This window comes from Oreochromis niloticus, linkage group LG11 (assembly GCF_001858045.2).
Source record: "Oreochromis niloticus isolate F11D_XX linkage group LG11, O_niloticus_UMD_NMBU, whole genome shotgun sequence".
Classification (NCBI taxonomy): domain Eukaryota; kingdom Metazoa; phylum Chordata; class Actinopteri; order Cichliformes; family Cichlidae; genus Oreochromis; species Oreochromis niloticus.
Window position 1 is genome coordinate 29,912,241 of NC_031976.2, and position 21,587 is coordinate 29,933,827.

Consider the following 21,587-nt stretch of genomic DNA (forward strand, 5'->3'; position numbering starts at 1 on the left):
ACAATGGAATGATGCAGTGAACACAGTGTAGGGTCATGTGTTTGTGGTTCGAACAGAAAGAAATGTATGTATATATATTTAGTTATGTTTATGCCATTTATGGATAGAGGCGAGCATCAAATAATGAACATATTGTATTTACACTTATATTAACACTTAAAATAAAATAGTGCTGGACTTCAACCCACCTTTAACTTTCTCTATACTGCAGACTGACAGAGTGGAAGAGTTCAGCCAATCACAGACCTTTTTCTGCTTCTTCTTCTCCATCTCCAAGGCCCACGAGGAGCTGTCCAGAAAACTTGGGCACCATAATAACTACAGTTTGATCCGCTTCAGTAGCAGTTACCGAGTGAAATGAAAAGTCAAAAAACAGAAAGTGAGTCAGATGACCCTGTTTAGTGTTTTCTGTGAGATTATTTACTTCTTCATATCATTCAATGGACAACCAATGATTAACACAGTCATTAGACCACCTGGAATAAAAGGAAGAAACACAAATAATTTAGAAGTATGCCATAAACCAATAATTAGGCAAATAACTGAATTCACATTTTTATACCCATTTTTGTTTTTGTTTTTTTATAGACACACTGGACCTCTCTGAGAAGTTACAAGTAAATCAAGTATAACATTTAACCACTAGAACTGATTTTTCTTTTCAAGAAAGTAAATAACTGTAATTTGGTACATTAATCGAAAATAATGCAATGCATTACTATGCATTAACAATACATTTGAAAATGTATTGATGACAACAATAACTAGATTTTATTATTTAAAATATTGTTTCAATCTTGGGCATACTGATGAATTAACCACTACACAAATGAAAACAATTTTTGATTATTGATAATTACCAATTATGTTAGTTTAGGGCAGGTTTGACATAAACCTTTTATTAGGTGGTGGACTAATAAATTACTTATTTCTAATTTACGTATTCTGGTCTTTTCTTTTCTCTGTTTGTTTGTGACTGTTTGTGATACTAATTGTTGACTGGATTTAAAATTTTGCTTCCTGCCAGTAAAGGCTGCTATTCATGCCCTTTCATGCCCTTTTCGCCGCTTTCTCTCCCATAGAGAGTGAGCAAGTAAAAATGGAACAGTTTGCCTTCATATTTTGATTTAGCAGCAGCTTTTACTGAAAAGCAGTGTGTTCTGGTAACCTGAAGGAGCTAACCTGTATGATAGAGAGAAGACAGAGTATGAAAAACTAGTTAATAACTTTTTCAGTAGATTAGCAAGGAAAGCTGATGATAGAGAGAGAGAGACTGCTCTGAATGAAATGTCCGTTCTAACAAATAATGCAAATATTAAAGTATTAAAAGCTTGAGGGGTTTTTCAGAGGGATGTAATAAGTAATAAATGAAACTTCTTTATAAAGAATGGGAAAGAAAGAGCAGGAAGTGGGTCAGATGATCCTGTTTAGAATAAAGTTGCGATTGCAACATAACCCTTAGTAATGCTGCAATAGACTTTGGCTGCTGGAGGTTTACTATGGTCCACTGAACATTTCCTCTTCTTTCACACATTATGTGTATATACACTACTCTGTATTGAATTATGAGTTATTATTGACCTTTGGCTCTCTTCCACCATCCCTTCCACATCATGTCTTTGGCTTGTCTCTCTCCCCCAACTCCCAAATAGTCCCAAACAGTAGATGGCTGCCCCTAACCTGAGACTTGTTCTGTTCGAGAAGTCTTCCAATTAAAAGGTTTTTCCTTTCCCACTGTCATCTGATTGTTAGGGTTTCTCCCTATTATTGCAAGCTCTTTACCTTACAATATTTAGCCACTATTGTAATTTGGCTCTATATAAATAAAACTGAATTGAAATTGAATATAATGTATACAATATAATATAAAGAATTATTATTAAAAAATGCATTATTTTTACCTTTGATATTTTATGCACAATTTTCCTATAATACACTTTTATTTTTACAGAGATGGTATTTTTAGTGTTTGAAAATAGATCATCTCTGCTTGAGTTTCAATAAAAGTCACTGCACATCACTGCAACATAGTATTTTTTTTACTTACATTTATAAGTAAAAGATAAATAAAAGACCAATAAAATATAAACAAAGTATAAACAAAAAATCTTTTATTATTGTTGAATTATTCCTTTATCAATCTGGCTTAGACCTCAATTCAAATTATCGATCAGTACATTTAAGTAAAGTCCTAATAATCCTAATTATTTTACTTGATTATTTTAGATGTACAGCACTTTGGGCAACAGCCCTTGTTTTAAATGTGCTATATGAATAAATTTAACTTTGCATTTGACTCTGTCTGATTTGTTTTCTGAATATCAATATTTCAGTCAATATTTCTTCTGCATGCTATTTACCAAGAGAGAAAGAACTAACAAATGACAAAGCCAAAATAAATAGAAAGTAACCTTTTATATTGTAACAGTCACAATTGATTAAAATGCAATATACAGATTACAGTATGAAACCTTGAAATATGACACTGACATCTGATGATGATGACACTTAGAGCAACACCCAAAAGGACGGCCCTCATTCTTATCTCCCTATAAAAACAGGGAGATGCCCTTGAACATTATATCTTCAAATCCTCAGATTTTCCTCAACATCTTTACAGAGGTGAGTACATCATTTTGAGATAATATATGACACTTCAGATCAACAGATTACTAATTAAAAGTTTTAAAAGTTAACATTCAGTCATGTCCAGTAATGCTTATCACTGTGGATGAGGGTCACTTGTCTATTCAGCCAGTAAAATAAATTCAATGTGAAGAAAAGTTTACCTTCAAAAATATTCAGAACAAAATTACAGACTCGTGTTTAAATGTAACGTTAACAATGAAATCGTTCACTCTCCTTGTGTTTTGCATTTCTTTCATTTGTTTTCACGATATTGTTGAATATATAGTATTATTTATGTGCTGTGTGGATATCCTTTGAAAAAATATGGCATAAATGGAGTTTAATGTAAATCATTTTTGTATTCAGTTACAAATAGAAGTGATACTTCAGGCGTTGTAAAACTTTCAGTGTTCAGTGGATGAATTTAAACACAGGCACATTCAAATGTGTCTAATCTCACTTCCCTTGGACTTTCTCAGTAGGACATTTGCCATGGAAACACAAATGAGCAAACTGGAAGAGGCAATGGAAGAAGTTCTTGCCATATTTAAACAGAAAAGCACTGGGAGCAGAGCAATGATGAAAAAAGACCTGAAGAGAACCCTGAGAGCAGAGCTGGATAATTGGCTGCAGGTACAACTCATTCTCTTTGTATAGCCACCATAAATCCAAATCTAGTCATGATGTGAAAAATATACTTATCAGTCCTTGAGTCTTCATTGTTCCACCATTGTTTTTCAGAACTGCAAGGATAAGACAAAACGTGACAACATCTTGAGGGAGCTGGATGAAAACCCACATGACTGTGTGAACTTTGACGAGTTTGTTTACTATGTGACTCGACTGATGATGTGCGGTCATTACTTCTTTCAAAAATAGACTGTTACTCTCAGCTTGTTTCTAACACAGGAATTGGAAATGGGGAAGATCTTAGCTTGACCATGTTCAGCAGAAAATATCATCCTCTCAACCCAGTTACTATCATTTTTTTTGTCATTATACAGCAATTCTTTCACCTTTGTACTGATTGATAACATAAATGTGAATTTATTAAAACTCTCAGAGTTTATATAGTTGTGTATTTAAATCTGGTTGGTGTGTCTTTTTTTTAAAATCATGTTGATTTAACGAGTCTCTGAAATGTTTTCTACTGTATGTTTTATAACAAATCAGTGCTGTTGCTGAGCAAAAGAGGTGCTATGACACTGGATTAAGAAGAGGGTTCTTGGTCCATATAAAGCTTAGGGTAAAACCTCAAACAAATATTTAATAAATATTATAATATTGATAAAAGCTCTTCTAATGATCCTGAGACTGAAGGCTCAGTGGAACTTGGGCATAAACTTGTTTCAAGTATATGCTCTGTCAATGCACTAATTGTCAATTTAAATGTAACTTTAAATTATTACAGTTTTGTAGTTAAAAATGTTGTTGCGGCCCAATTTAGCCCATAAGTAAAAGGGTATAAATAATATATGAATTATATGTGGTTTGCCTCTCGATCTCATTGTGCTAAGCACAGATCACGGATTCAGCAGAAGGATTGTGTTATATGTTATTGTTTCCTTCAGCCTGTTTTTAAAATGTAATTAATAGAAAATAGAGATTTTTGTGCAAAAATGTAGTAACTAAAAATAAAAAGCTGTCAGACAAAGAAATGTTCAAGTAAAGTTCAGTAATGTGCTAATTTGTTATCTAAATAGGTTCAGTCGAGTAGATTGTGTTTCATTTGCCAGTAAGAGCAAAACGTTACATTCTTATCATTTTATACTCACCTGTGCACAGTTGTTCTCAGGTAAAGTCTTACATCAGAGCCTTGGAGGCCAGAAGCTGCATTCAGGCACAACAATGCGACACTTAAGTTTGGCAACATGCGGTGAACAAGCAGTCTCCACGATCTGACCAATTTGCTGCAGGTTGTAGCCTTGAACTCCCGTTGGATGAAGGGCAGTGGTGTACCCCACACCTTGACAAAAGCTGGCTGTAACTGGCTTGCAGTTTGTCCTGTCATCGCTCCTGCTGTGTACCCACTGAAGAGGCAGCAAACCCCAAACCACCAAGAACAAATGCTTCATGGCTCGTAGTAAGCTCGAAAACTGTCCTGGATTATTTACCAAAGCTTTAGCAGGTTTGAGATGAGTGTGTCTTCAATGTGGAGGTGGAGTATGAGTCCACAAATGGAGTTTCTACACACAAGGCACTGATTTAGGACCACTGTTAAAATCTGATATATATGCATGATTCCCAGGAGGAATAGGAGGAGACGGATTCTGAGCTTAGTTGCAAGCAGAACATCTGCTTGAGATGAAAAAAACTGGCACAATAACCCTGATACATAGTTGGAAAAAATCTTCTCATTTACAAAGTGAATGTAGACACTTTACTGTACTCTACTGCTATGTGTGATTGTGACTCAAGTTTTGATTTGGTTAAATAAATAACAGAATAAAATATCACACAGCCTACAATATAAAATCCAATGTCACCGCATAGCCCAGGAATCAAATTCATATTAGTTCTGCTACATGAAGGAAAACTGTAAGAAAACAAATGTTAAAACCAGTGTGTCTCTTACTGTAAGCCTAAGAGGTGGAATATGACTCCACCAATGGAGTTTCTACAAACAAAACTGCTTTAGGAGCAATGCCAAGACCACATGTGAAACTTAAACACAAAATGAGAGCCAAACTGGTCTCAGAGCAGCAGTCTTACATCGTAGAGATTAAGACCTATAGAAAAACAACATGTGGTTATGATTATGTGCTTTATTGGTCTCTTGGGGGGGCTGAGAATGTGCTGCATAAAAAGGCTGTAATAAATTTGATTTTGAGCTGAAATATACATACACACAACATATAATAACTGTTGACATACTTAACAAAAACAGCTGTGTGTCTCTGGGTCTATGGGATTTTTATTTCGAGAAGTGCACGCTGCTTTACCGTTAAGAGAATTAGTTGATTGTCTCTTGCAATATGAACCAAAAAACGAGATCAGTGCAAAAAATAATTATGTGAAAAAATGATTTTGATAGAATGAATATAATTCTGTTATAACAAAAACAACAACCACATAAGTAATCATATTTGGCATTTCACACACAACCTCACAAATTATAGCTTTAACTTCCATGACAGGTTTGGTGGAACAAAGCTTCTTAAAGTACTGAATGAAAATAACATATTTGATGATTAAGCATCCATCAAGACATACAGGGAGTGCAGAATTATTAGGCAAATGAGTATTTTGTCCACATCATCCTCTTCGTGCATGTTGTCTTACTCCAAGCTGTATAGGCTCGAAAGCCTACTACCAATTAAGCATATTAGGTGATGTGCATCTCTGTAATGAGAAGGGGTGTGGTCTAATGACATCAACACCCTATATCAGGTGTAGGGCAAAGAGCTCCAGTCCGACTCAGACGCCAGCAAGGTGGAGGTGGAGTACTGGTTTGGGCTGGTATCATCAAAGATGAGCTTGTGGGGCCTTTTCGGGTTGAGGATGGAGTCAAGCTCAACTCCCAGTCCTACTGCCAGTTTCTGGAAGACACCTTCTTCAAGCAGTGGTACAGGAAGAAGTCTGCATCCTTCAAGAAAAACATGATTTTCATGCAGGACAATCTCCATCACACACGTCCAAGTACTCCACAGCGTGGCTGGCAAGAAAGGGTATAAAAGAAGAAAAACTAATGACATGGCCTCCTTGTTCACCTGATCTGAACCCCATTGAGAACCTGTGGTCCATCATCAAATGTGAGATTTACAAGGAGGGAAAACAGTACACCTCTCTGAACAGTGTCTGGGAGGCTGTGGTTGCTGCTGCACGCAATGTTGATGGTGAACAGATCAAAACACTGACAGAATCCATGGATGGCAGGCTTTTGAGTGTCCTTGCAAAGAAAGGTGGCTATATTGGTCGCTGATTTGTTTTTGTTTTGTTTTTGAATGTCAGAAATGTATATTTGTGAATGTGGAGATGTTATATTGGTTTCACTGGTAAAAATAAATAATTGAAATGGGTATATATTTTTTTTTTGTTAAGTTGCCTAATAATTATGCACAGTAATAGTCACCTGCACACACAGATATCCCCCTAAAATAGCTAAAACTAAAAACAAACTAAAAACTACTTCCAAAAACATTCAGCTTTGATATTAATGAGTTTTTTGGGTTCATTGAGAACATGGTTGTTGTTCAATAATAAAATTATTCCTCAAAAATACAACTTGCCTAATAATTCTGCACTCCCTGTAGAAAAGCAGTGCTTTGACAGTTTGCGAGTCTGGAGCATTGATGTTTGTGTTGTGACAGTGCCAAGGAGGAAAAACCTCAACAACGACCTTGAATTGGATAAACCTCGAATGTGTTATAAGGTTCATCATTCTACAGATTGTTCAGAAGAACAAGATTTTGTTCACCAAAACCTTCATGACAGTTTTCAGTCTTCCCAGGAGAATTCAAAACATAGGTCAAATTGTGCAGTGCTCAAAGAAGCGGCAAAAAACTCAAGAGCTACATCTCAGACAGGTTTTAGGAGACATGCTTAATGTTCACCACAGCACAATCAGAAAAAGACTGAACAATTATGGGTTGTTTGGTAGAGTTGCCAGAAGAAGACCGTTTCTGTCTGAAATATGGCAGCACAGTTTTGGTTTGCAAAGCTGCAACTTAGAACACTACAAGACCTCTGGAACAATGTCTTTTGGACAGACGAGACCAAAGTAGAGAAGTTTGGCCAGTGCCATATTTGGAGAAAACCATTGCATATCAACGAAAAAACCTCATACCTGCCCTCGTCTGCCACATAAAAAACTATGCTTACCCTCCTTCACAACATTAATTCCTGTCATGTGTTTTTTTTCTATTTTTCTTGCTGTTTGGTGCCTCCATCACTTGTCTCTCTACTTGTTTTCAACATGAAATCTACAACAGAATGTTAAAAAAAATAAAAAGTCCAAGGAAACACCCCCCCCCCCCCCTTTTTTTTTCTTTTTTTTTTTTTCTCTCTCTTATATGAGTCTATTTGTTGTTTTTCGTTTTTGTCTGTTTTTTTTTGTTTTTGTTTTGTTGGGCCGCAGGCAGCCAACTATTTGTTGTTTTAAGGGTTAGGGTGGGAATAACATTGAAATTTTGGAAAATTCTGAAGCATTTTTTTTTTGTATACATTATATTGAAACCTTTGTTTAATAAAAAGACTTTTGAAAGAAAAAAAAAAAAGATAAAAAAAATCAAATAGTTGCAATGGTGGTTTAGTCAAAGTTTAGACCTGAACCTAAATGAAATGCTGTGGCAGAACCTAGAATGAATAAACCTCAGTGAAACAAATAAATGTTGTAAAGAACAGCAGGACAAAATTCCTCTACAATGATGTTGGAGATGAATAAAGCCATACAGAAAACCAGTACTTCCAGTTATTGCTGCTAAAGGTGGTTCTGCAAATGGTTGAAGCTAACACTGTGTTTTGTTGGCCTGTGATTGTGTCAGATTATATCTACATGATAAAACAATGTAATGACATTACAGAATGTGTATTTGTGTGTATATGCGTATGAATGATATGTATAGTATATAAGACTGAAATGAAGTAAAAAAAAAAAGGCTTAATTTTTGTTTTAATTTGTAATTTTACAAAAGCTGTACAAAAAAAATAACCAAACAGCTTTAGGATAGCACATGTTATATGTGTGAGCTTTGAGCACTTTAGTCAGTAAGGCTGGAAAGGATAGTCATGGTAGGGTTTTTTGAAGCCAATCCTTAGGAGGATTTCTCTGTGGCTTCAACACAGGGGAATCTGAGAGATTCCGGCTGTCACTTCCGGTGGACAGCTGGAATGGTGCACAATATTATAACAACATTGTGTTTCTGTTGGACAGAGTAGAGTTACACAACTACAGAAAATAAATGAGTTTGTTCTGGAAGAGAAGGGGAGAGACTTTTGGATATATCACACTACTAAGAACACAGAAAGAATTTACCCCTGTGACCCGATTGTATTGAAAGACCTCAGTAAATCTCCAGAGTGCAGTGCTTACTCACTTTGTCATGATGCATAAAATGAAGACTGACACCAGAGTTCTGGAAACATTGGTTATAGTTTCAATTATTAAATACTCTAGTTAAAAAAACATCAGCAGGGAAAAGTTCTGAATGCCTTTAAGAAGACGTGTGGAAAGATGATTGGACTACACCAGTGATGTCGCAACGAGCTTGACAGCATGGGAAAGTGGAAGTGATGTGGCATAAATAAGACAGATGTGTGACTACAGATCTTCCTTATTGAACTTAAAGATAAGCTTTATATAAATAAAATTTATTTGAAATCAAATATAATAAATAGGATATAATATAAAGTATTACCTTGTTGTGTGTTTACTCCATCCTTGAGACAATAAAGAAACAGACTCCCAGTCGGTCCGAGATGCTTTTACACGTGTGGGTTCTCATTTGCTAAAACACAGAATAAAGGCAAACTCTCCTGTCTAAACTTATACAGTTGCAGCTGTCACATACTATCTCACTTAAGGTAGCCCTATGGAAGAGAAGGCTCCCTTGTTCACCTAGTTTCAGTATACTGTATACACTTCTCTCAGTACCAACACCATATGCATTGGCTGACTTTGACAATATGTCCATATTTGAAAATCAGCAGATTTGCAGATGAATCGACATTCTTACCTTCAGCTATGGTGGCCATGAGTAGTGACCTATAGACTGATCTGAAGGGCAGCTGGTCTCTCCCTTAGATATAGGGTGAAGGACAGAGCCACACAGGAAAAGCTTAGAAGCCAGTTGAAGCGGGTTGGGAATTAGGCAAGGATGCCTCCTAGATTTCATTGGGATTACAATCATTTATACTTTAAACTGCATTGCAATACAAAATTACATTCACACTGTTGAATAGAGGGTATTTTTCCACTGAACAAGGTCAAGCTAAGATGTTCCCCATTTTCAGTTTCTGTTCTCCCCTGATGTACCAGACTGTGTCTTAGCTTTGACCTAGGTCAAGCTTACATAAAGCATAATCAGAGATTTCAGTTACCTATTCCAGTATGCAGGATGTAACAACATAGTGTTTTGTTTCTTTCTTGTTTAAAAGACCTACATTATACATTTATCAGGTTTCCATGAACAGTTTCTCGAGTGAACACGGTCAAATTAAACTAATTTGTTCCGTCCTCATTTACAGTTGCTATATTACCCAAGAGCTGAAGGGTGGGGGGGTGGGGGGTTCTGCTTTTGTTTCTGTAAAAGTCACTGTATGCCACGTTAACATAGTATTGTTTTCTTAATCTGTAAATAAAGGATACAATTTCATGCCAATGTTTAGTTTGGGTCTGGTATACACTGTATTCTGTATAATTTCATTATCAAGACTAACTAGTGCACTTACTGTAATTATATTTAAGTACTACTAAGAGAGATGTACACTTGTAATAAATACATTAATAGTTTATTTTCATTGCACTTTTAATCAGCACACTTGAAGTAAAGTGAAAAAGTGAAGTTTGCAATCTTCAGTTTGGTACTTTCACTGTTAATCTGAGTTGTCGGTTGTGATCGAAAGAATTAGCAGCAGAAATGAGCTTCTGACTACAGTGTGGAACCCGTACTGACGTCTGATGATGATGACACTTACAGCAACACCCAAAAGGACGGGCCTCATTCTTATCTCCCTCTATGAATACAGTTAGATGCCTTTGAACATTATATCTTCGGATCCTCTGATTTTCCTCAACATCTTTACAGAGGTGAGTACATCATTTTGTGGCAATATATGACACATCAGTTCAACAGATAAATGATTATTAGTTTTAAAACTTAATATTCAGTCATGTCCAATAAGGCTTATAGAACTAGAGATGAGGGTTACTCCTCTATGCATCCAGTAAAATAAATTCAATATGAATAACAGTTTACTTTCAAAAATATACCGAACAAAATTACAGAATCTTGTTTAGGTGTAAAAAGATAATACTGAAACTATCGTTCACTCTTCTTACAGTACACTTGCTTACTTTGTTTTGAAAATATTTTCTTATTTATAGTTTATTTTAGATGTGCTGTTTTGACATCCTCAGAATGAAATATGGATTAAATGCAGTTTAATGTAAATAATTTTTGTATTCAGTTACAAATGAAAGTGTTCATAGGATACTTCAGGCATAGTAAAACTTAAGCTCACTGTATGCATTTGAACATAGGCACATTCAAATGTGTCTAACCTCACTTCCCTTGGACTTTTTCAGTAGGACATTTGTCACAGAAACAAAAATGAGCAAACTGGAAGAGGCCATGGAAAAACTTCTTGATGTATTTCAGCAAGGTAACCCAAAAGACAAAAAGATAAAGAATGCAGACCTGAAGAGAATCCTGAATAATGATTTGGAAAAATGGTCGAAGGTACAACCCATTCTTGTTGTACATCTATAAATCAAACCATGAATTCAAATGTAATGATGATGTGAAAAATATATCAGTCCTTGTTTTTTCATTGTTCTATAATTGTTTTTCAGGACCACCCGCGCAAGATAAAAAACTTCTTGGAAAGGCTGGACAAAAACCCAGGCAGTAGTTTGGATTTTGCGCAGTTTGTTCACTATGTGACTTGGCTGATGATAGATTGTGATAGCTACTTTAAAAAGTAGACTCCTGCACATGTAGCTTAAACATTAGCATGTTGCTAACACAGAAAGTGGAAATGGAGAACATCTTAACTTCACTCTGTTCAATGAAAAATACCCCTCCACTCAACCCTTTTTACTGTATTGTTGTAATGTAACCATAAAAGCACAAAATATGCGTCTCATCACATAAGCCTTTGCCCCCCCAAAAAACCAACCCAAAAACAAAACTAAATGATGCTGTAATTTCTTTGTATGTCAGACAGCCTATAATTTTTTTACTCCGCAATACAGCAACAACTCTCAACCCAGTTAATATCATTTTTTTGTCATTATGATATTAACTCTTTCACCTTTGTACTCATTGATAATGTTAATATGAATGTATTAAGACTCTCAGAGTTTATATACATGTGAATGTAAATCTGGTTGTGTGTCTTTTCTAAAACCATCTTGATTTATTGAGTCTCTGAAATGTTTTCTGTGTGTTTTTGTCAGGGTTCCTGGGTCGCTGACCCAGTGATTCAGTTCTGTTCATGTTCAGTTTAGTTTGCCACATTAATGTTCTCACTTCCTGTTTTCTCCCATGTCAGCTTGTGTCATTAGTCGGATTATGTTCAGCCCTGTACTCACCTGTTTCCAATCATTGTCATCATTCCACCTGTGTATTTAAGCTCCTCGGTTTCACCAGTTCTTGGTCGTGTCATTGATGTTCGTGTGATGTTGTCCTTTCCGTGTGTTCCCTCAATTCAGTCAGCCATTCAGTTATCCAGCCAGTCAGTGTCAGTTCACCCTCTGTTCATCCATTCCTTATAATAAACCTTCACCAGTCTTCACCTACCTGCGAGTCCTGCGTTTGGGTTCCTTCTTCCTCGCCTCCACACAAAAGCTGACAGTTTTAGAACAAACCAGTGCTGTTGCTGATCAAAAGAGGTGCTATGACACCTCTTAATCATGCAGATGATTATGAAGAGGTCTTGTATACATAAACCTCAAACAAATATTTAATAAATATTATGATACTGGTAAAAGCTCTTCTAATGATCCTGAGACTGAAAACTCAGTAGAACTTGGGCTTAAATTTGTTCAAGTATATGCTCTGTCAATACGCTAATTATCAATTTAAATGTAACTTCAAAGTAGTAGTCATTTTGCAGTTTAGTACATGAAAATATACTCTTGTTCATAGAGTACCAACACCTACAGTCCTATGAAAAACTGAGTATACCCTTACTCTGTTTACAGGAATTAAGACGGTAAGAGTCCAAGTATTGCTAATTAAACATACTTGATAAGTCAGCCAGCAGCAATGTGACCACCACTATAAAAGTAGAGGTTCTGGTAGTTTTCTGATCTGGACAATTCAAGTGTATAACATAATACAACTATCTTCTCAGTAGTGGAAACATTGCATTTGACATTATCTGCCTCTTTGCTAAGATTTTGGCTAATACAGTATTCTTGACAAGTTTCGGTCTGGCTTTCATAGAGCTCATTCTACTGAAACAGCTCTTCTTAGAGTCTCCATTTTGACATTTTGAAGCAAAACAATTCATGAAAATGTTCTATTCTGCTTATGTTGCTCCTACGTCAGCCTTTAATACATTTTGCTTGATAGGTGGAAATATCGGGTCGGTGTATCTGGATCTGCCTTAGAGTGGTTCTCCTCATATTTGTCTGAAAGACAAGTACAGGTCATCTTCCACCTCCCTAACCTATGGTGTGCCACAAGGTTCTGTATTGGGGCCTTTATTGTTTCTAATATATCTACTTCCTCTACAGCATATTTTGAGCACCTTTAAGGACACTTGCTACCACTGCTATGCAGATGACATTCAGTTATACATTTGTTTTAAGTCCCAAGATGTTTCTAAGCTGCAGATTCTGAATAAGTGCTTAGACTCCAATAAAGATTGGATGGCTAATAACTTTCTCGAACTTAATGAAGGAAAATCTGAAGTCCTTGTATGTGCTCCTGACAGATTTGAACCTAAGATAATGAAAGCTCTTGGTCCCCTTTCGACATTTGTTAAATCGTCTATCAGGAACCTTGGGGTAACTTTTGACTCCGCTCTCACTTTGGATGGTCATGTCAAATCTCTGGTTTGGCCTTGCTTTTATCACTTAAGAAACATTGCTAAATTAAGTCTTATTGTATCACTGAACTGAAGGTTGTTATTCATGCATGTATTTCATCATATTTGGATTACTTTAATTCATTGTTTATATGCCTAAGCAAAAACTGCCTGGAACATCCTTGGAAACGCTGCAGCAAGGCTTCTGACCAAATGTTCTAAATACTCGCATGTGACACCATAGCTAATACACCTGCATTGGCTCCCCAGTGAATTCAAAGTCCGTTTTAAGATTCTGGTTCTGACTTTTAGAGCTTTTCATGGACACGTTCCAGCTTACATTATTGAACTTTTGCAACTCTATATCCCTAGCAGATCCCTGAGGTCATGTGATCAGGGCCTACTTGTTATAGTAAGTGAGACAGAGCTTGTGCCATTGTGGCCCCCACACTCTGGAACTTTCTTACTCTGAGTTTGAGATCTGTGGACTCATAACTCATCTTTTTGGAATGGCATTTGTTTAACTTTTGTTTTGTTTTGTTTTAAATAGTCTGGTATGTCTTTGTGAAGCACTTTGTGATCGTTGTCTTGAAAGGTGCTATATAAATAACTTTTCTTACTTACTTACTTACTTACTTACTTACTTACTTACTCTAAAAATGTGATTTCCTTTATGTTTTTCTTTTTTCTGTAGTATTAACAAAATACCCTGACCACACCTGCACAAAGATGTCATTCTGGCCTATTTTAACCCCTAAGTATATTGGTCACTATCTCCTCATATGGATGTCTTATTCCGTCCCTGGGGACGGATCCCAAATGCAGCAACACAATTCCTGTAAGCAAGGCAAGCTCCATAGAAGGAAGCCTGTACTAAAATACATCTAAATACATTTAACTCATTAAAAACACACATAATATAGACTCATTCCCACTGGGTGTTTGTTCTATTGGGGTTGCCTTTTGCCACCAATTCTGGAAAAAAATTACAAAGTTACAGCAAAGGGATGCAAGGTGTCAGGTTTGATTATCTTCTCTTGTTAGCTTCTTTGTGCTAGATAACATTTAGCTTGTACTAGTTTCTCAGTTGAAAAAGGGTGGAGTATCCACCCTTTTGGCTGCTGCTTCTCCATGTGGAGGTATTTAAGCATCTCAGGGTCTTGTTTATGAGTAAAAGCAGAAGGGACCTGGAGAATAACAGCTGGATTGGTGAAACTGTATCAGCAGATTTACAGATCAGTCGACATTCCTACTTCCACTATGGTAGCAGTGAGTAGTGACTAACAGGATGAGCTGAAGGGCAGCTGGGCTTTCCCTTAGATATAGGGTGAAAAGCAAAGTCATTCAGTATAAGCTCAGAAACTAGTTGAGGTGGTTTGGGCATCTGACAGGGATGCCTACTGGATTTGATTAGGATTACAATCCACTATCATTTATACTTTAATCGGCATTACATTACAAAATTACATTCACATGGTTGGGAGAAGGGTGTTTTTCTACTGAACAGGGTCAAGCTATGATCTTCCCCATTTCCAGTTTCTGTTCAAACGAGAAATACCAGACTGTCTCTTATTTAACCTTGTACAAGCTTAAACTGAGGCTTATGTTAAGGGCAAGGTGTCAGGGCGATGGGTCTGTGACCCAGAATTTTGAATTTACTTTGTATATTTGATTTCTTATGATGTATTAGGGTAACTAGAGTAACTAAAGTTCTAGTGTTATGATTAGTATGTCTTAGTTAGGTTTTGTATAGTTAAAGTTTCACCCATGCTCCCTTGTTATGTTATATACATAACTGCACCTGCAGATGACCTTGATCCTTCAAGCTCGGGTCCTGGGAACTTGAATGTCCTGCGCAGTATCTTTGGGGGTCAGTGGTGGATCCTAAGAATTTGAAGTGATCCACAATAGGTAAGGAAACTACAGCGGTTAGACAAGGCTCTGTTGTGGTGGACTTCTTTAGGACTGGGATGATAGTAGAGCGTTTGAAGTATGAGGGCACTACACACAGCTCCACAGATCTGTTAAAGATTCCAGTTTAGATGGAGCCCAGTTCGTCGACACAGACTTTCAGGCAGGAGGGAGACACACCATGAGGTCCTGGAGCCTTCTTGGTCTTCTGTCTCTGGAAGAGTAGACACACATCCTCCTCACAGATCTTTAATGGATTTATTGTGCAGCACCGTGGCACGGTGGTTAGCACTGTTGCCTCACAGCAAGAAGGTCCTGAGTTTAATTCCACCATCAGGCCGGGGTCTTATTCTGAAAAGGATAAGCGGAAGCGAATGGATGGATGGATGAAATTAGTATGAATGATAGCATATAATGAACACTCAAAATAAGTTAAAAAAAAAAAAGGTCTGTACATGTAACTCTACAGTACAAAATGAAAAACAATTATTATACATTCTTTATAGTAATAGCATTATAATATTAATAACAAGAAAGAAATATCTCACTAATACTCATTGTGTAAGTTAATAGAGTTCTCAGGAATAACTGTGTTGGTCATTAAAACACTGATGAATCAGAGATTCCAGTTACCTATTCTAGTTGGCAGGTTGTAACAACATAGTGTTTTGTTTCTTTTTTGTTTTCCTTTTTCACTGACATGTTACAGATTTATCAGCTTTCCATGGAGCAGTCATAGATTTTCAATTGAACGGGGTCCAGTTAAACTGGTATAATCTCCCTTTAACTTTGAGGTATCACAGTGAAACCCTTCTTGTAGACTATTTATGCATGGTATTTTTGATTGTTTGTTTTTGTGTAAAATTCTCCTCTTCTTTCTTACATTAACACCAGGATTAGTGTTGTTAAATTAATAAGTGAAAGAAAGCGTCCAGTGAACAACTTCAGCAATTTCAAGGAACTGGTAGTGAACCTGATGGACTGGAATCTTTCCGCTGTACTTTCCAATGGGGAAGATACTTTGGATATAGTACAAAACTAAGAATACAGAAGTAGGATAGAAAATTGTACTGGACTTCTTTTTCCTGCAGAGCCTCTAGTCTTTAAATGAGTGTTGCACCATGCTGGGTGTCATGATCCTGGGTCTTTTGACTCAGTAGTTTGTGTTTTTTATTATTATTATGATTATGATCTTGTGTTCTAGTTTCTTCTGATTATGTACTGGGGTTTAGACCCCAGTACAGACATGCCTGTTGGTGGACTTAATGTGTCTAGAGCTTGACATGTTCTCCTTCCTGCTGTTTTTAAATTAGATTATTTAATAACTAAGAAGACAACCCATGTTTCCAAAACTCCTGTGTGAGTATTGATTTTATGTTAAATCTGAAGAATGGGTTCCTAACATTTCTTCTTACAGAGGGAGGCATTTACTCAGGTTTTTCATTATAAATGATCTGGAGTAAATTCCCTGTGATAAGTGAGAAGTTGTCCAAAATGCAAGGTCAGGCTGTGACCTGATGTACCCCTGGAACTATCGTTGAGTGGAATCCATATTGAACAAGTAGGGCAGGGAGGTGACTCTGTTCTTAGAGTTTCGTTTCTGTGCTCCCTCTGTTTAGTGTCTGTAATGTGCCTCTGACTTCAGTCTATGCATTTCCTGTTTTATTGTGAAAGTCCATGTCTTATGTCAGTGTGTTCATTTTACGTTTCCCCTGTCTCGTCGGGTCAGTTAGGTTCAGCTGTGTCTTCCTCTGTGTGTATTTATAGTGTGTGTCCTCTTGTGCTCGTTGCTGATTTGTCTGTGTTATTTCCCTGCGTCATCCTGTGTTGTTTTCCCGAGTCTCCCTGTGTCTTTGTTTCAGGTCTGTTTCTGTTAGTTTCTTGGAAACATGGCTTGTCATCTTAGTTATTAAATAATTGAAGTTACAAACAGCAGGAAGGAGAATATATCAAGCTCTAGACACCTTAAGTCCACCAACAGGCATGTTTTTGTTCACATGTTGTCATAGACTTCTGCACTGCCACTGCAAAGAGAGAGACTAATAACACTAATAAGTGGGATATATTTATGGCCGCAACTCCTGTCCTTGTATCTCTTATAAAGTTCACTCGGTAACAGTGTATATTGAGCTCAACTCAATTTCCTTTTTCTCTGAAGTGCAGTTTATCATCTACAGTGTTGTTTTTATCCATTCTTACTGCAGCAATTTTCAGTGAAAAAGCATCCAGAAACCACTACTATTTGAGACTAACTAGTGAAGAGAGTATCTAACAGGTAAAGAAGCTCATATTTTTCCAAGAGTTGATAAAGAGGAAACTACAACTTAAAAGAGTGAATAACTGTTCTTACATTTATCAGGTAGAAATAAACAAATTCCAGGTGAATAGCAATATTGCCCTGCATCTGCTAGAGGTGGAAAAGCCCACCGTTTGCTAAGAGGGTCAACAAATTATCCACAAGGGTGATAAGACAGTTTACACTTTGTATTTGCTGCCCCCAAGTGGCAAAAATGGAAGTGTCAGGCTTAATCTTGCCTTTGAACAGACATCACAGAGCATGCTGCACTTTAACTCACACTGCTTTGTCAACTCAACACAGTTCAGTTCTTATTTATAGGCTTGGACTTCTTTATGACACCCAGAATGGTCTTCTTGATAACAGCCTTTTTTTAAGAGGAAAAACATGGAAAAATTATGTTTGAAAACTGTAAATAATAACTAATAAGGAAGAGTCAATGGTAGAGCATTATGTAAGTATTCTATTAACCTTACAGGACATTTAGAGTTCTCTGAGATCCAAACTTGATTTAGAAACTTACACTGTGCAATAATATTAGAAAATCACTAATTTTTTTCTGCTTCTCCTTCTCCAAGGCCCACACCAACTGTCCATCAAACTTGGATGCCATAGCAACCAGGGTTGGATCAGCGTCAATAGCAGTCACAGAAAGTCCAAGTCCAAAGGACAGGAAACGAGTCAGGTGACCCTGGTTAGGCAAAAATTGAACTCAGCGTTTACTGTGGCAAGATTTACTGCTTCATTTTTGATTTCAACTCTTAAAAATTTGTATGAAAATTTTATAGACTTTTACTATAGAACCATGCAATCTAATTCCATTCCCATTAACATTAAAGTGCTACCTTAAAAAATGTATTGTTGTGATGTGCTTATGTGTTAAAATCATGCAACTGTGAGTGATACCTGCCCAGAGCCCACATCGACCACTCTGTTGCAATCAGTCTGCTCACAAAGTTGCGTAAGCATAAATACTGTGCCAAGCTTGCGAATCTTATGCTTTCTTTGGGTTTAACATGCTTCCTGAAAATGTGACCCAGGAGGGAGCTCTGACTGTGATTTTCCAGGAACTCCTTTGGCTTCACTGACCCGCCTACTCTGCATCCCTCACTCCTGCTCTCCCTAGGAAATGCCAGGGCATGGGCTGTGGCACGAAAAGCCAAGAGAGACAGAGGCCACACTGAAGGATATCTGTAATGAGAAAGGTTTTAGGCAATTAATTACCTAGTTGGGGGAAGCTTTTATTGATATGATATTATATGAAGGGCACAAACCTCTTCACAGAAGAAAAAAGAAAAAACATTTAGGTAGTAACTCCTATTACAGCTGATTACAAATGAACCTCGGATCACGCTATAGTGAAATGCTTCAGAGCATTGTTTACATTTTACACACATTTAAACAAAAACATGTAATATTACTGCTTTTAAAAGTAACCCCTAACCTGTAGACACTCTGTTTAGACTTTTTCACATCTTTTGCTTAATTTGACTAAATAAACAAATATATGTATGAATGAATTCAAAACCAGAAACACCTAAATACAACTTTTTAAAAAAAGGTTACCAACCCTTTGCTTTTAGTGCTTTAGTTTCTTGTGCTTTAAGGTTATGTAAAGGGCCTAATAACAATCCAGTAGTACCTCCTGTCTTCATGAGTGGCATCCAGCAATAGGTCTGCAATCTGTGGATATGACAGGTCCTGCAACACAGGCTGCCAGCTGCTGGGTAATGTGTGCCACAGATCTTCTGTGAAAAATTCCTGTAGAAGGGATAACAAACTGATAAGAATCCAGCTGTTGTACTGTGTAAATATAGCTTGATTACATTTCATATAGCATACTTTACAGTCATGTGAAAAACTAAGTAAACCCTTACTACTTCCACAGAAATTAGAAGGGTACATAACAGCCAGTAAATGCTAATTGAATGCACTTGAATAACTGATCATCAGCAAGCGTATGATAAGAAAAAGACTGAATTTATTTTGGAAAACTGTATCTCAACAAAATTTGTGGAGCAATGTTTTTGGACATATGAAACCAAAGATGAGATATGTGGCCCTAATGAACAGCACCACATTTGAATATCAGCACAACACTCATGATACCAATAACCAACCAAGAACTACTCACAGCTGCATAAAGAAGGATTGGCTGTAATATTTGTTTGACATTTTTTAAATAGGTATTTGTATGGCAGGAAGTTTATGATTATCACGGATCATAAGCCATTGATAAGTTTGTTTCACGAGATGAAGGCCGTCCTTCAGATGGCGCCACAGAGGATCACAAGATGGGCAGTATTATTAAGAGCTTATGAGTATGTCATCAAATACCGAAAGAGCTGGCAGCAGAGGAACAGTTGGTAATGGTGGATCAGGACCAGGAGAGCGCGATGACATCTCAGCAGCTACAAAGGTGGACAACCAGAGATCCCGTACTCTCCCGAGTGCATGAGTATATTCTGAGAGGATGGCCCACTAAGCAACATCCTAATTTTAAACCCTACAGACAGAGAAAATAAGAGCTGAGTGTGCAGCATGGGTCGGTGTGTATTGGGGGGCTAGGGTGGTGATATCAGAACGAGGTCCCCCCATGCTGGAACAGCTACATCGGTCACACCCGTGAATGAGCCGCATGAAGCGCCTGGCCAGAAGCTACATGTGGTGGCCACTCCAGATGGTTAGATGCATATCCAGTCGCATCAGCTACATCAGCTACAGCCATAGACTTCTTGAGAAACAGTTTCAGCATGCACGGCCTCCCTGAAATGGTGGTCTTGGACAATGCCCAGTGTTTCGTAAGTGAACAAACTAAAGAGCTCATGGCAAATAATGGCATTTTACAGGTCTCCTCCGCTCCATGTCACCCAGGGTCTCAGGGGTTAGCAGAACGAGCGGTGCAAACTTTCAAAGAACTCACGAAAAAAGAGTACCAGAGACACACTGGCAATCAGATTAAACAGGGCTCTGTTTAGTTACCGAATCACACCACAGTCCACAACAGGGAGGTCTCCTGCTGAGTTGATGATGGGCAGGAAGTTGAGGTGCACACTTGATCTCATACACCCTGACATGAGACAGAAAGTGACATCAACACAAGATAGCCGAAGAGTGTACCATGACAGACATGCCAAGGAGTGCATGTTTGTTATCGGAGATGCCGTGTATACCAGAAAGTTTGCTGGGGGACCCAAATGGATGCCAGGACTTATACAGGAAATGACGGGGCCTGTTTTCTACACGGTGATGCTGGGAACAAGGCATTCATCGGCACTGAGACGGGGGACACTGATGAAAGAAACATGGAGGTTCACCAGTGGTGAAGCCACATACAGAGAATAGTGGCTCACAGGAGTTGCCAGCCGCAGAGTTGAGACCTCCGGAGCATATGAGAGACTTTGTGCAGTCATTGACAATAATTAGAAGGGGGACTGATAGGAGGTTACTGTGAAACTGTTATAGTAAACCTAAGGGGGGGTGTTACATTTTAATTATGGTTAAGGTTTTATATGGGTATGTGATGTAGTAATTAAAACTACAGAGTAGTTTCAGTTTTAGGGGGGAGGAATGTTAGGATGTAGCAGTAGGTGGACAGGATTTTGTCCACCAGGGGGCAACAGTTTTTGGAGAACAGTTTTGTTGTTTGTTGCGCATGCCCCCAGTCGGGTAAATAGAGGTGAAGTCTGTGAGGTCTCCGTGATTCCTCCGTGGCACAGGATATTACAGTAGTAAAGACCAAGTGTATCTAAAATAGCAAAACTATTACAACCATCTTTATAAAATACAATTATTGCGTTAAAAGTATTTCCCTTTAATTTCACAACTGATAATTGCTTTTAGCCACTAGCTTGTTTCCGTCGCTATCGGGAACTTTTACGTTTTCGTGAATCGTGATGCATTTAGGTACTCGCCGTAATTTGAGATACAAGTGCACGAAAATTCTGAAATTAGAATCTTAATTTTAAACTTTAGAAAACTTGGTTCCTTATATACATTCGATATGGGGCTTTATTAATAACTTTTATCAAATCACTCGCTACTGCGGGTAAATGAT

General features: G+C 37.4%; 2 long non-coding RNA genes and 1 pseudogene across 2 annotated transcripts; 2 read left to right on the forward strand and 1 right to left on the reverse strand.

The window, feature by feature from the left end:
* The first annotated feature begins 2,576 nt into the window (after window positions 1-2,576).
* Window positions 2,577-3,715, forward strand: LOC100690774 (protein S100-A12). The gene is made up of 3 exons (XR_003222094.1): window positions 2,577-2,622; window positions 3,111-3,261; window positions 3,370-3,715. It is a non-coding gene; the product is annotated as a protein S100-A12 (long non-coding RNA).
* Window positions 3,716-10,276: 6,561 nt separating this feature from the next.
* On the forward strand, window positions 10,277-12,089 carry LOC100691040 (uncharacterized). The gene is made up of 3 exons (XR_269581.3): window positions 10,277-10,375; window positions 10,874-11,027; window positions 11,141-12,089. It is a non-coding gene; the product is annotated as an uncharacterized LOC100691040 (long non-coding RNA).
* Window positions 12,090-18,026: 5,937 nt separating this feature from the next.
* Window positions 18,027-19,363, reverse strand: LOC109204087 (protein RRNAD1-like; annotated as a pseudogene).
* Between the last annotated feature and the right edge of the window lie 2,224 nt (window positions 19,364-21,587).